The following is a 14,817-nucleotide window of genomic DNA, read 5'->3' as shown; positions in this document are numbered from 1 at the left end:
GTTGAAACAACTTTTTATGGGCCGGTTCCCAGGCAGAGTGTTTAATGAAGACTTTAACTTTCCTCTCTCCAGCAGAGCAGTCTTCCTCTCTCCCCCAGCATAGTTGCTTTTCTTTGAAGATTCAGTATTTCGTGGATTGACATCCCAGTACTCCATCATATCCTCAGATAGATCCCTCAGTGGAGTTGTTTGCATAAGGAGCTTTATCAATGCCTATCTACTCTCATCAGAGATCTGGTCGCTTCTCGGTATCTCTGATTTTCCGCACGAGTTGTTGTGGCGCGTACGCCTGTATGTTGAGCTCTGTTCTCCGGTTGTGACTGACGATCCCTCCGGAAGCCTCTGGTGGCCTTTCTCCCCTGCAGGATGGTGTTGTTCCCCGATGTCCCAGTTTACAGCAGATCGCGTTTGCTCTCTGGTGATCTTTGGTTTTCCCTCCGGATGGTTGATTCCCGGACCTGTGTGTTGAGCACGTCTGTTTGTCAGCATTCATCATACATTTTTAGGTATCATGCATACATGCATAATCATAGCATTCAGATACTCATGATGCAGCTGTTGCCGTGTATCTGTTGATGGTTGTCTCCTGCTATTTGTTGATACAGATCTCTCCAGTAGATCCTCCCTAACAGATTTGAGATCAGTGTCTCCTCAGCGAGCCTGAAGGTTACTGCCTTCCCAGTAGGGTTTGTGTTGATGGTTTTCCCTCAGTGAGATCCCCAAGCGAATCGGGTTCGGAGAAAATCATCCCCAGTAGAGATAAGAATGGGTTGCCTCCCCTAGTAGGGCAATCTCCAAGCAGTTCGGGTTCGATGGAGTGCATCCCCAGCAAGGTTTATCTTTCCCCAGCAGGATGGAAGTTGACATGGTTATAGGATCCTCAGCACAGTTCCTGGAGTTCCCCGGTGTTGTCTCTGGAGGAGACGTGTGTTTATGCATTCATCATTTAGATAAGCATAGCATATTGCATCATTAGTGCATAGCATTTCCAGGATCATGGGGCATTGTGTAAAACAAAAAAAAACTCATGCATCAACATTGCAAACATGTCCATTAGCCCTAGACTGTGGTGACCAGCCGAGATTGGGTTGTTGGAAAGAGTTTAGCATCGCGCCATTGGATCGGCTTCAGAATTGGGTTCATCAGCATGGTTGAGAAGTTGGTGTTTTCAACAAGTGACTCCTTAGTTGAGTGGGTATCCCCAGCAGTGTTACTCCCCGAAGTTGGCAGCATCTTGCAAGCTTGGGTCCTTTCCCTTAGCAGAAGTGGGTGTGTCTGATCTCTCCATGTAGAGTCTACCCCTTAAGCAGAAAGTGTCTACCATTTCCTTCTGCGCTCCCCACTGAGTTACATCCTCGTGGATGACGGTTGTTTCCGTTCCCTCCCTAATGGGATGGGTTTTCCCTATTGAGTTCTTTCCTCATTAGGATGAGTCCTGATTCAGTCTGCCTTTTTGGATCGATCCTAAACTGGCTTCCTGTTGGCTGTCGCCCGTGCTTCCCTGGGGCATAAATGAATAGTCGCTCATTAACCGGCACTCATTCATCTTATCCTCGGCAGAATTTGTGGCTTCTACCAACGAACCGGTAGTTGTAAGTCCTATCTTTGTGGTTTTCTACCTACTAACTGGTAGTTGTAAAATCCCACTTTCATCCCCTAGCAGAGGTAACCGTTGTGGTTCATTCTGATTGTTGGCGGATTTTGCGGTCTTCTACCTACTACCCGGTAGTTGTAAACCCTTTTTTCTCGCTCGGTCTCTCAGCAGACTGTTTGTGGCTTCTACCAACGAACCGGTAGTTGCAAGTCCTATCTTTGTGGTTTTCTACCTACTAACTGGTAGTTGTAAAATCCCACTTTCATCCCCTAGCAGAGTTAACCCTTTGTGCTCATCCTGGTCGAGGACTGGTTACTTTTCTGTGGTTTTCTGCCTACAAACCGGTAGATGTAATCCCCTCTTTGTGGTATTGATAGTCTTGTCCCCTTTGGATACTTGCCTTGATCAAGCAGTATTGTCCCCATTGGGTCTTCCCCTTCTTCTTGGATACTTGCTCCGAGTAAGCAACTTTATCCTCTTTTGATTGGTCATCTTTTGCATACCTAGTCTGGTACCCCGTTGCCTTTCTTTTCGGTCGTTTATCCATTTAACAACCTACAACCCGGTTATGGATAATCTTCCATGCGAGTGTATTATCTACGTTTTGACGGCTATAGATAATATATCTCATGCACTCTTTGGTCAATCTTTCGATTGTTATCCCCAACTTGCATCTTTGGCATGCGTGCCGGCTCACGTATCACTGTTTTGTTATCTTCGCCGATGCTGATAGACATGAAGTTTTCCCGGTATCCAGACCGAAGTGGCATTCAGGCCAGTTTCCGATTTCCAGATCGAAGAAGTTCTCAACAGTCAGGACGAAGAACTTGTGGCATTCAGGCCAGTTTTCCCAGTATCCAGACCGAAGTGGCATTCAGGCCAGTTTTCCCGGTATCCAGACCGAAGTGGCATTCAGGCCAGTTTTCCCGGTATCCAGACCGAAGTGGCATTCAGGCCAGTTTTCCCGGTATCCAGACCGAAGTGGCATTCAGGCCAGTTTTCCCGATTTTCAGATCGAAGAAGTTTCCGGTATCCAGACCGAAGTGGCATTCAGGCCAGTTTTTTCCGATATCCAGATCAAAGTGGTGTTCAGACCAGATTTCCGGTGATCAGACCAACATTGGTACTCTCATATTCCGATGCTTAGTGCGGCGTTCAGGCCATGGGTATTCCTGTGTTACCATTTATTTTGGTATCCAGGTCAACTTTCTGTTTCGGTACTCAGGCCGATTTTCACCGTACCAGACGGATTCTTCTTTTGAGTTGGCTTCTTTGCCGATTCTAACAGGCATTGTTTCATAGGGATTCATGATCAAAATCCGGGTCTTCTTAGTATTTAACCATCTCCTACTACGATCATGTGAAGAACATCCTGCTTCATATTCTCTGGTTGAAGACGTTTAAATAGGGGCAACTGTCATACCCCGATTTTGCTCCTGAATTTTTTATGTTTGTTTGGCATGCTTGGCCTAACCTAACTTTGGTTTTACATGAGGATTGTGGTTTTGATCCAAGGTCATGGTGTTGTGATTGTGGATATATCTATGGTCTGGGTCATCTGAACAACCAAGTTTCTTGTGTTTCTAACCACTTGCCAGTCATGTTATTGGTTCATGGATACTATAACCTTATGGTCTTATTTCATGGTTTTGTTCATACACATTATCAGTCAAGTTATTTTCTTCTCAAGAGTCGAACATTCAAGCCAATTGTGAAAACAATCTCCAAGCATTTTTTCAAACCATTCCAATCCATTTCATCCATTTTAAACCAGTACATGTGATTCCATACAAGAAAAATAAAAAAATTGACACTTTTGACCAATTGTTGACTTTGGTCAACAGTTGACTTTTTGGTCAACTTTGACCAAAGTCAACCCAAATCCCTAATACCCTAAATTTTCATCCTAAAACCATAAATCCCATCCATTATCATCCACAATATGTCTATTACATACAAAAAAGCCAAAAAAGTACATGTTGACCAAAGTCAACTTAAGTTCCCTCCTATTCCAAACCCCAAGAACTTCCCATCCTAGTCTGATATTCCAAAGCCACGACAATATTGGACTTGCATCTTGCATTTGTTTCAAAATCCATGGTGATATGTGGTAATATACTTCCTGTTTATTGCATGCACACATGGCCTAGACCTGTAGCAGACCACATCCTGAGCAAACCACACTACATACTTGCAGCACAATATGGCCATCCTGTAGTATGCACCCAAATGCCTAAACCTAGCGCAAAACACTCCATTGAACCATGCCAGGAACCCTGCTGCACCACATCAAGTCAGAAGGCAAACCTCAACCATGTCGCAATTTGTACCTGCTGGAAACCAATGCCTAGATGTGCAAAATCACAACATTCTGCAGCCCATACAACATCAGTCAGTTCATGACCAGATTGGAAGGATCCAATGCTTTCTTATCTGATAGCAGCTCAAGAAGCACCACACCATAGCTATACACATCAGCCTTATCTGAAACACGACATGTCATGGCGTATTCAGGAGCAACGTACCCGAATGTTCCTGCCACTCCGGTTGTAGCATGTGTCTCTGAAGTTCCAAGAAGTCTGGCCAGTCCGAAGTCGGATAGATAAGCATTGAAATCATCATCCAACAAGATATTGCTAGGTTTGACATCGCGATGAAGAACACGCGGTACACATTGATCATGCAGATAGGAAAGTGCACGCGCTATGTCCAATGCAATCTTGTGAAGAATTTTCCAATCTACAGCCCTAGTGGATCTCTCCTGGATGAACTTCTCAAGATTACCACCTGGAAGATAGTTGTATATGAGAAACATCTCTGTCTCACAGGCATGGTAACCGATCAAAGTGACAAGATTTGGATGATGAAGCCTTCCAAGGGTCTTAATCTCTGCATGAAACTATTGAACACCTTGGAAACGTCCAACTGAAAGACGTTTCACTGCCACCAAGATTCCTTGTGATATCTCTGCCTTATAAGTTGCACCAAATCCTCCACTTCCAATACAGTTGCTTGCATTGAAATTTCCTGTGGCTTGGACAACATCTTCAAATGTCAACGGGACACCGATATCAGTAAACACTGTAACTTCTCTTTTGGCAGAACCACCAACCCTGGAATTCGGCTTCCACCTTCTTGTGAAGAAGAACAGAACAATGAGAGCTATAAGAACAGAAACAATGGCTGAAGCAGAAGTAATAGATGCTATTTCAATAGCACTGAAACCATTGTCACTATTTTTTCTAGTGGATTGTGCAGTAATAGAAGAATTGTCTTCAAACTGGCCTTGTTGATTTGCCGATGGCACAGTTAGAGAAACTCCACAACAGGAACTTAGAAACGGATTTCCAACAGCACTGCTGCATTTGATCAAGCTACTATTTGATGGCAATGAGTCTGTAAAAACTCAATGCTTTGCTGAAGCCACTGGCAGCAGTGTCGCTATGCTTTTTAGTTTTGGAGAGGCTGTTGCCAGAAGCAGGAGGTCACCTGAAAAACTTTTTGTTCTTCTCGACATGTATGAGATAATGAGAGAAGACCAACCAACACTATGCCTGCACAATGAACAACTGCAGTTCAATTTTAGAGCGCTTCAAAAACGAGGGATTGGATACTGTCACGAATTGAAGACATATTGACTCAACCAAACAACCAAGCGTTATCCCACTTAGTGAGGTGGGCTGCTGCTGCTGAAAAGCATCATAAGAAAATCAAAGTGCAGAGTATAGGTGGCGAGCAAGAAGAGTGCATTGTGTTTTCACCTGAAGAAGACCTTATCATTCAGAATGTGCTGCCGCTGTTTTTGAAAGCTGTGATGTCGACAAGGCAAATGAAAATTCAGTGAAATCGACTCATTGAATACCCAAAGGACTTTGTGAGATGGCATTGTGATTGCCAGTTTAGATAACTGCAAGTTTACTACAGCATTACCACAACATTACTGCAGCATTAGGTAACTGCCATCCCATTAGCATTTTCCTGCATCCAATTATTTTGACGGTCAAAGCAAGGATGATACGTAGAAGGAAAAGAATTTGAAACACAAAACAAACTCTAAATCACACCGGAGTTGTGCTTGAACCATACCAAAATCGCACCGTTGAACCGAGTGGTATACCGTAACAGGATTTCACAAAGAAATTTGAGCTGAACACATAACGAATCTCGATTTCAGATATGAAACTCTGAACCAACAATCACCAGTTTTGGAATTGTTCTTTCTTGATAGCATGAGAATATGTCTGATGTTGATATTGAATGGTAGAATCCACCAGTTCACCAAGTGATGTCCTTGGCTTCCAACCAAGCTGCTTAGTCATATTTGTCATGTCAGGGATGCGCCTATCACTGTCATTATATCCTTTTCCATAGAAATCCCCTGAAGTCACAATCCGATACCCACACAACTCAATAACATCGTGCGTGACTCTCAAGCGAGCAATTTCCAAAACAATAACCTCAGCTCAACAATGGCAGAACCTAAGGTTAAGCACGATCGCCAACTCAGAATATGGGGTGACCAAGGACAGGCAGCCCTTGAGAAATCTAATATTTGCTTGCTTAACTGTGGTCCTACCGGTTCTGAGACACTTAAGAATCTCGTTCTTGGTGGGATTGGAAGCATCACTGTAGTTGATGGATCTAAAGTTGAAGTTGGTGACCTTGGAAACAATTTTTTGGTCGATGAATCAAGCCTTGGGCAGTCAAAGGCAAAATGTGTGTGCTCATTTCTCCAGAAGCTGAATGATGCAGTTAAAGCAAAATATGTAGAAGAGTATCCGAATGCATTGATTGAGACAAATCCATCATTCTTTTCTCAGTTTACTTTGGTTGTTGCCACGCAGCTGGTGGAAAGTTCAATGGTAAAGCTTGACCGAATCTGCAGGAATGCAAATGTTATATTGATCTTTGCCCGCTCCTATGGCCTTACTGGGTTTGTACGAATCAGTTTGAAGGAGCATACTGTGATTGAATTAAAGCCTGAGCTTTTTCTGGATGATCTTCGATTGAATAATCCTTGGCCTGAACTAAAGAGGTTTGCAGAGGGGTTTGACTTGAACGTGCAAGGTCCGGTTGTTCATAAACATATACCATATGTTGTCATTCTTGTCAAGATGGCTGATGAGTGGGCCAAAAACCATGGTGGTAGGCTTCCATCAACTAGAGAAGAAAAAAAAGGAGTTCAAGGAGCTTCTTAAGGCTGGGATGGTTGCACAAGATGAAGATAATTATAAAGAAGCTATTGAGTCCTCATTCAAAGTATTTGCCCCCCGAGGAATTAGTTCAGAGTTGCAACAGATGCTAGATGATAGTTCTGCGGAAGTAGATTCTAGTTCGTCGGATTTTTGGGTGTTGGTGGCAGCTCTAAAGGATTTTGTTACAAATGAAGGTGGTGGAGAGGCACCTCTTGAAGGATCTATACCAGATATGACTTTTTCCACTGAACAATATGTGAATTTACAGAATATATATCAGGCTAAGGCTGAGGCTGACATTCTTGCAATAGAAAGAGTGGCGAGAAATACTTTGAAGAAAATTGGTCGAGATCCAAACAGCATTCCAAGGGCAACAGTTAAAAGCTTCTAAAAATGCAAGAAAACTCAAAGTTTACAGATATCGCCTGATTGAAGATGAGTTTAATTCTCCAAACCTACCGGAGTTACAGAAGTACTTAACAGACGAGGATTACAGCATTGCTATGGGAATTATATTTTACTTCGTGCTGTTGACCGGTTTGCTGCTAACTACAACAGTTTTCCTGGACAGTTTGACAGTGCAATGGACAAGAATATACCTCCCCCAAGTGGAACCTTTGTAACACCCAATGCCGACACTCTATGATTGATGACATGCACTCTCATCTCCGTCACCAGCAGCAACAACAATGTTGAAGCACTACCGACCTGCACGGAAAGATTCTGGAGCAGCTCACCAAGGCTATTCCAGCGAACCAATTTCAATTCGGCAAAGGCATACCATAGTGAAGCCAAGTTAACAATATGGTGCTCGAATAGGCCCTGCAACATTGGTTTAGCACACAGTTAGTTGAGGTGTAATTAAAACATTTTCAAAAATTCAAAAATTCACAGTGGTGAATTGTTTCTTACCCACAGTGAAGTTGGAAATGAAGAGGAATTGAAGGAGGGACCACAAGCTGGGATAAGGACAAAAATTTCAAACGTCTCCCGTACGGGCATTGTCCACCGCTCTGAGGAAACACAGCAGAGAGAAAGAAAGGAGGAGCCACATATAAAAGAGATTGCCACTGTTCATAGGAGGGGAGCTGAAAAAACCCTAATGGTGAAGAGAGCATTGACGGCTACCATTCAAAACGACAACAAAGGAGAGGAGAAAGAGATTTTCGAAATATCTCTCTCTGCAACAGTGTTCACACAGAAAAATAACCCTCAATACTCCACGCTTCAGCTGTAAAAAACCACTAATCCCTTAAGCTCTCCTCCGCCACCCTTGTTGCAACCACAAAGGTTACAACCGGAACCGTCATATCACAACTCGACGTTCTTCCGGCAACAACATTAGCATTCAACTCAGTTCCGTTACCGAGTTCCGTTACCGGCAGCAACAACAACGCAAAGTGGTGGCAACCTTGGTATTTCGGTAACTCATGCTCGAACTCTCCTTTTTTCCGTGTGTTGTTTTCATGTGTATCATTTGATTTTTTTTTCTTTTACGTTAAATCTTCGTTTCATATACTGCTGCTACTGTTACTGTTATTGCTACTGTTATGTTTGTTATTTAATTATATTCAGCGTCTGTTTATTATATTTATAGTAATGCAGGCAATATTTGAATAACAAAATAGTTCTAGCCCAGTGGTAGAAATGTTGTTTGTTAAATCCTAGGTTGGGGGTTCGATCCTTGGTTTTTAGCTTTTTTTTCATTTTAACATACTTTCTATTTTTTTACTAGTTTTTATTATTATTACCATTTTTATTTTAAACCTTTTATTTATTTTTGTTTTTATTTCTTCTCTTTTTTTAAACACTTGTTGATTTTAATGTTAAACATCGATTTTTAATTTATGGATTCGACAATTTTCTTGTTATTTATCCATGATTATTTTTATCGATATATTGATAGTATTTCGCCGCGTTTCGATTAATCGCATATGACATTTCAATTGTTGTCAATATGTGCAAACCGGCTTTGAGCACATTATTTAGGTTTTGTGTGTCCCTCAATTTCCATCCGTACAAATCCCGATTTTACCTTCTTTTTTCGATTTAATTTTTAAGTGTCTTGTAAATATAACTTGTTGTGTTATTTTCACATAGCTTACTCTTGGGCCTTCTTACAATGAGCCGGTTTTCTTTGCACTTACACTCATACATTGTTTAATGCTTTATTATTCCATTCTTTGATTATTTGATTCGATTATATATTTGTTTATACCTTACTTGTTTGATTAACTGTGGCCTACTTGTATGGTGTATGAGGCATATATTTATATTGTTTTGATTGCCATGACAACCCCCATTCATAACAAATGTATCCCCCTCCCATGAAATGTATAATATTCTTTCATTCTTTATTCATCTGTTAATACAAGAAATAAAATGAACACCCGATAACCATTTCAAAACAAGACCAAAACCTCGATCCAACGTCGAGTAATCATTTTTCAAAACCTAACAGAACCAGCACGTATTCATCCACCCTTTTGTAAGTCGATTGCTTTATGCATCGCCATCAACCTTGTAAGCTGATTGCTTTATGCATCGCCATCAACCTTGTAAGTCGATTGCTTCGTGCATCGCCATCTACCTTTATCCCTAACACTTCTCCTCGCTCCTTTCGTCGATTCTTGTTCCGATTAGGTAGCACCCATTAGATAGAACCCTTTGTATGATAACATAGGTAGAATTCCCATATTCTTTGCATGCTAACCTTAGGTAGATATTCCCATTTGTAAATCCTAAACACTTATGTACATATTGCATGACAACACTAGGGCAGAGCTTCCCCCACTTCTAGACCTTTCCGAGCGTCTCCGATCTTGTGGCATGTAGTCCGTTCTATTACAAAGAGGTAACTGCCTAAGACTCGATTCAGCGAGCTGCGACACCTACTTCTAGGACGTGAACACATCGCCCACTCTCCTTTGACACAACTGGTGTCCTCCTTTGTAAGTCCATGTTCAGATGGCAACCCCTCCGTAGGGGAACTACATCGCCCTGATCCTTGTTCCAGACGAGGTATGTAGGCAGGTGGTCGTGCGAGACCACTCCGGGCACCTTTTCTTTTCTTTCTTTTTGTGTGTGTGCTTGACAGTTATAGGCTCGAGTTCCCGACTCCCTATTAACTTGTTTGGTTGTTGTGTGCTTGGAAGCTGATATAAGTCCATCAAGTGGCATTCGGGTTCCAGTGTGGTTTTGTTGGGTTCGGATGCTGATGTAAGTCCAGTGATTGGCAGTCGGGCTCCACGTTTGCCCTTTTGTGTGTGTTTTGGTTCGGATGCTGATGTAAGTCCAGTGATTGGCAGTCGGGCTCCATGTTTGCCACCTTTTTGTGTGTAGGTGTCTTGTTTTGTTTGGCGTGCGTGAGCCGAACTACGGCAACTCTGATTCTCATGTTCAGATGAGATACGTAGGCACAAGATGCGATCTCTTCCCGAGTTTGACTAACAACTAACAACTAATCCTTGTTTTCTTTCGCCCTCGTTGCGATCGAGATTTTCCTTTTCTCTTGCCCTAGTTGCAATCGAGACCCTTAATCCCGTAGTTAGTTTGAACTACGTTTTGCTCTGATTCTCATTCCCGATGAGATACGTAGGCATAAGACACGATGTCTTAGCGAGCACACTTATCCTTAACCCCTAGGTAGCCGAGCTACGAAGACTCTGATTCTCATATTCAGATGAGATACGTATGCAGTGGATGCGATATCCGTGCGAGTCATTTTCTTTGACCCTTTCTTTTAGTAAATAGTACATTAGATAAACATACACCCTTTAGACGAGAACAAACAAGAGTGGATCCCGTAGAGTACTACGGATGCGTAGGGGTGCTAATACCTTCCCTTCGCATAATCGACTCCCGAACCCAAGATTTGGTTGCGAGACCTTGTCTTTTCCTTTCCTTTCTCCAGGTTTACTTCGAGCGTTTCCTTTCCCTCCTTTGGGATAAATAACGCACGGTGGCGACTCTTCTGTCATTTCTTTCTCGCCGGTTGTTTTTTCACCTACCGTATTTTTTCGGGTTGCGATACCCGCTAACCGTATTACCAACGATGATAGTGATCTTTGACTGTTGCTATTACTGGAGTCATACTGGATTACCAACTTCTCAGGCTGCTTGAAAACAGGCATTATGACATTAACATCGTCATCTACATGACGAGATTGAACAATTTGAATCATGCCTTCATCCATCAGTCGTTGGATGTCCCTTTTCACAACTTCACAACCCCTCAGGTTAACACTACAAACAACACAACCATCATGGTCGTGCTCACATTCACCTACCAAACAAACATTCTTATGCATTTGCACCAAGGATCTTCGGATAAACTGCACATCAAAAACTTTAAATTCTCCAGGACAACCGTCCACCATATTCACAGAAGAATTCCCACGGGCGGGCAACAGATTCACTTTCACATTCGGCGCTCGATCCTCGAAGGACACCATACCACTCTTCATCAATTTTTGAACCTCATACTTGAGAGGATAACAATTTTCAGTATCATGTCCGAGTGCTCCTTGATGAAAAGCACAACGGAGTTCAGGTTTGTACCACCAAGGAAGTGGCTCTGGAATCTGTGGCGGGTTTCTTGGTTGGATCAGGTTCTTGAGAACCAAGGATGGATAGAGTTTTGCGTAAGACATAGGAATTGGGTCGAAAGAGACCTTCTTCCTCTCAAAGTTTTGTTGATGATGATTGTTATTGGTATTGTTATTGTTGTAGGTGTTCGCTCGTTGTTGCGGTTGTCGTTGTTGATGTTGTTGTTGTTGAACCGGTGTTGTTTGTTGATTAGAAAATACTGGGATAACAGAAGATACTTGATGATGATGTTGACGGGATGGTGGATTCCTTCTGATCTGAGGCCTCCTCTGCCTCCCACTGCTTATCGCATTCTTCTTACTATCTTTATTCTTACCGAAATTACTGCCATACCTCTTACTTGTTGATGCCTCATCTCTTGACAAACGTCCCTCTCGGACTCCTTCCTCAAGCCTCATCCCCAATGTTTACTGTAGCGGTGTATTCGTCACTTTATGATTTATTGACTAAATCAAAAGCAAAGTATACAAAGAATCGAGTCGCCGCCGCACTTTTATTTATCCAAAGGACTGACTAAAAAGCGAACAAAAGCCTATGAAGTTTTACACATAGAAAACTAATAAAAAGATCAGAGATCTGGGTAAGGGGTTAATTACGCAATGGGAAGGTGTTAGGCACCCAAAACGTCCTAGGTACTCCTAGGGAGCCCTTTTCACACTTGTTGTACGAAATGTTATTTGTTTATGAAATATTCATTGTGCAAACATGGATTGAAGGGATGAGAAAAGAATGTACAAGTTATTATTTTTGTGTTTGGATGGATAACCATTGCCTACGTACCTTCACAGGATCAAAACCTCGTAGTTCGGCTAAAAGATTTCCAAAATATGAGTGGGTTCATTTTAAACAAAAGCCCTAAGGTCTTTCGTTATCCACGGGAGAAAACTCAACCTTATAAACAACAAGTCCACCCTGTGAGAAAAGCTTCAACTTGCTAGTGAGGGGTTAACCCTATAATAAGCAAGGAAGTCTTACAATTCAATCACTAAGGACAAAAGGTGAGATTAATATCAACCAACTAGGATAAATCAAACCTATGGCTAATGTATGAAAACTTATCAAGAATGGACAAAGCCACAAAACAATTGAATGAGTGAAATTAATCAATTAGGATTTATTCACAAAAGATGGTCAAAGTATGATTAGAATTAAATTCAAAGAAGTATTATGAAATGGAGTTTGAAAAATCAAAGGCCTAAAGCCTAGGTTTCTAATTTGAAAACAAATGATAATGTTTGCACAATATTTTTCAGGTTTGGATTAACATGCAAAGATGGAGGTTTAAAGAAACAAAAGGTGGGAGGGTGAGGGAGTGTAAAACTTCTTAGATGTTCACCTCTTGAGATCATATGTAGATGATCCAAGTGATTCCTTTGGAATAGGCAGCAAGGCAAATAAACAAATAACAAGAGGGATACCGGATGCCAATCAATGGACTTATTCCAATCTCACAAACAAAGGTGGATACCGGATACCAATCAATGGATTTACACCAATCTCCCAAAACAAAACTGGATACCGGATGCCAATCAATGGACTTATACCAATCTCCTAAAGAAAACATGGATATCAGATGCCAATCAATGGACTTACACTAATCTCCAAAAGATGATCATAGGAAACAACTGCCAATAAATGGGCTTACAATTGACTCCTCACATACAACAAACAAAACCAATGCACTAAGCAAGAGGAAACAAGTTGCCAATAAATGGTCTTACACTAGACTCCTAGGAAATAGGATGCCAATAAATGGTCTTAGTCCCAACTCCTTCCAAATCATAGGAAACAATGGCCAATAAATGGACTTACAATTGATTCCTCAATGGACAAACAAAAATGTCACAAAGATATGAACAACGATCATGCAATGATGTACAATTAATGATGATAAATGCACAAAGGCACACTCAAACAAATATGCACAGATGAATTAAGCAATCAAACAAGCAAGACAATTAGCACACACTATACATAAGCAATTAGGCTCAAGCAAGGTTAGACTTTACAGTCAACTGGAATGGGGTATGTTGTTCTCTTAACCCTAACATTGAGAGTTAGGGTGAAGCAGATGAAATGGAGATGAGGAGTGTGCCTCATAGCTCTTATCCCTGGCCTGGGAGAGCTTTAAACAATAGAATGTGTGGGAGTTCAGAAAGTTGGAACTCTTCTCCATAAGTGAATGACTCTATAAGATCTTGGGTTATTATCCACAATGCATCAACACATTGTGTAAGCAAAGTAGATGACACACTGAGTAGCAGGAGATGGATTACACATCTCTTTTATCTGCCAATTGCCTCATAAGAGGACTTTTCCTGCTTGGCACAAAGATAAACAAACACAAGCATTGCCTCTTAAGGAGGACTTCAGACAGGTGCCTACCAATAACAGTAGGTCTTCCAGACTACATGAAGAAGAAAGGTTATACCTAAGTGGTTAAGCAACCAAGCAAAAGCAAGTTCAAAGTGAACTTAAAGCAACTTATGTACCTGTGGAAACATCAAACAAATCAGTACAAAGTTCAGACAATCAAACAAAAGTCAATAAGCAACCAAACAATCCCAATGTACAAAATGTGTAAACCAAAAGTCAAACTCAAATGAGTCAACAACAACCTACAAAACACACAAAGGTTAGTAATCAAAGACAAACATAAATGCTCAAATGATGAAGCATCAACAACTATGGAACTTGGATGTTCAACCTGAAATCAAAGCTCAAATGTGAGAGGCAAACCACTAGGTCAAAGCCTAGGGTCAAAGATGGGGAAAGAATTCAAAACAGAAGCTGAAAATTAACATGAATCAACTTCAAACACATCTTGAAACAATCCAAAAGGTCTCATATCAATATCATATACCAAAAGCATTTCATGATCAATTGAAGTTCAAGGCAATTTTAAAGCTCAAATGTGACCAACCAGAATGAAAAAACTCAATTAAATCAGAAATGATTCAAATAATTCCAACAAAATTCATGCTCATTCACAACATCCATAATATGCATCATACAAGAAATCAGGACAATTGGAGATCATTTGGCATGGCAAACTCATCACATAAGTTGAACATCACAAGGTGTGACACAAATTGTCACACCAACTTAACATGATCATAAAACAGAAATGATAAATGGTAAAAATACCAAATCAACACCAAAATGTCAAGCAAAGTGTCTAGTTTCATCATGCAAATTTTCAGAAGCATTGGATTAAAAACCAGCATTTCACAAATGATATAGCAAGGCAAGGTAGAAAATGCATACATGTTCACATCCCCTAGCATAAAATGAAATCCAGCCAAGCACAATTTATGGAAAAATGATCAAAAAATAATAGACAGAGCAAGGAGCAAGTAGGAAAAAAATTGGGATCAAATTGATGCATTTTTCTATTTTTTTATGATTTTATGAAGTTGG

General features: G+C 41.2%; 2 pseudogenes; one reads left to right on the top strand and one right to left on the bottom strand.

Annotated features, from left to right (window-relative positions):
• Nucleotides 1–3,986: 3,986 nt before the first annotated feature.
• LOC127079515 (LRR receptor-like serine/threonine-protein kinase RPK2) lies at nt 3,987–5,913 on the bottom strand (annotated as a pseudogene).
• A 69-nt stretch (nt 5,914–5,982) lies between these two features.
• Nucleotides 5,983–7,435, top strand: LOC127079513 (NEDD8-activating enzyme E1 regulatory subunit AXR1-like; annotated as a pseudogene).
• The last annotated feature ends 7,382 nt before the right edge of the window (nt 7,436–14,817 follow it).

This window comes from Lathyrus oleraceus, chromosome 5, assembly GCF_024323335.1.
Source record: "Lathyrus oleraceus cultivar Zhongwan6 chromosome 5, CAAS_Psat_ZW6_1.0, whole genome shotgun sequence".
Lineage (NCBI taxonomy): Eukaryota > Viridiplantae > Streptophyta > Magnoliopsida > Fabales > Fabaceae > Lathyrus > Lathyrus oleraceus.
This window is presented reverse-complemented; position numbering and strand designations above follow the sequence as displayed.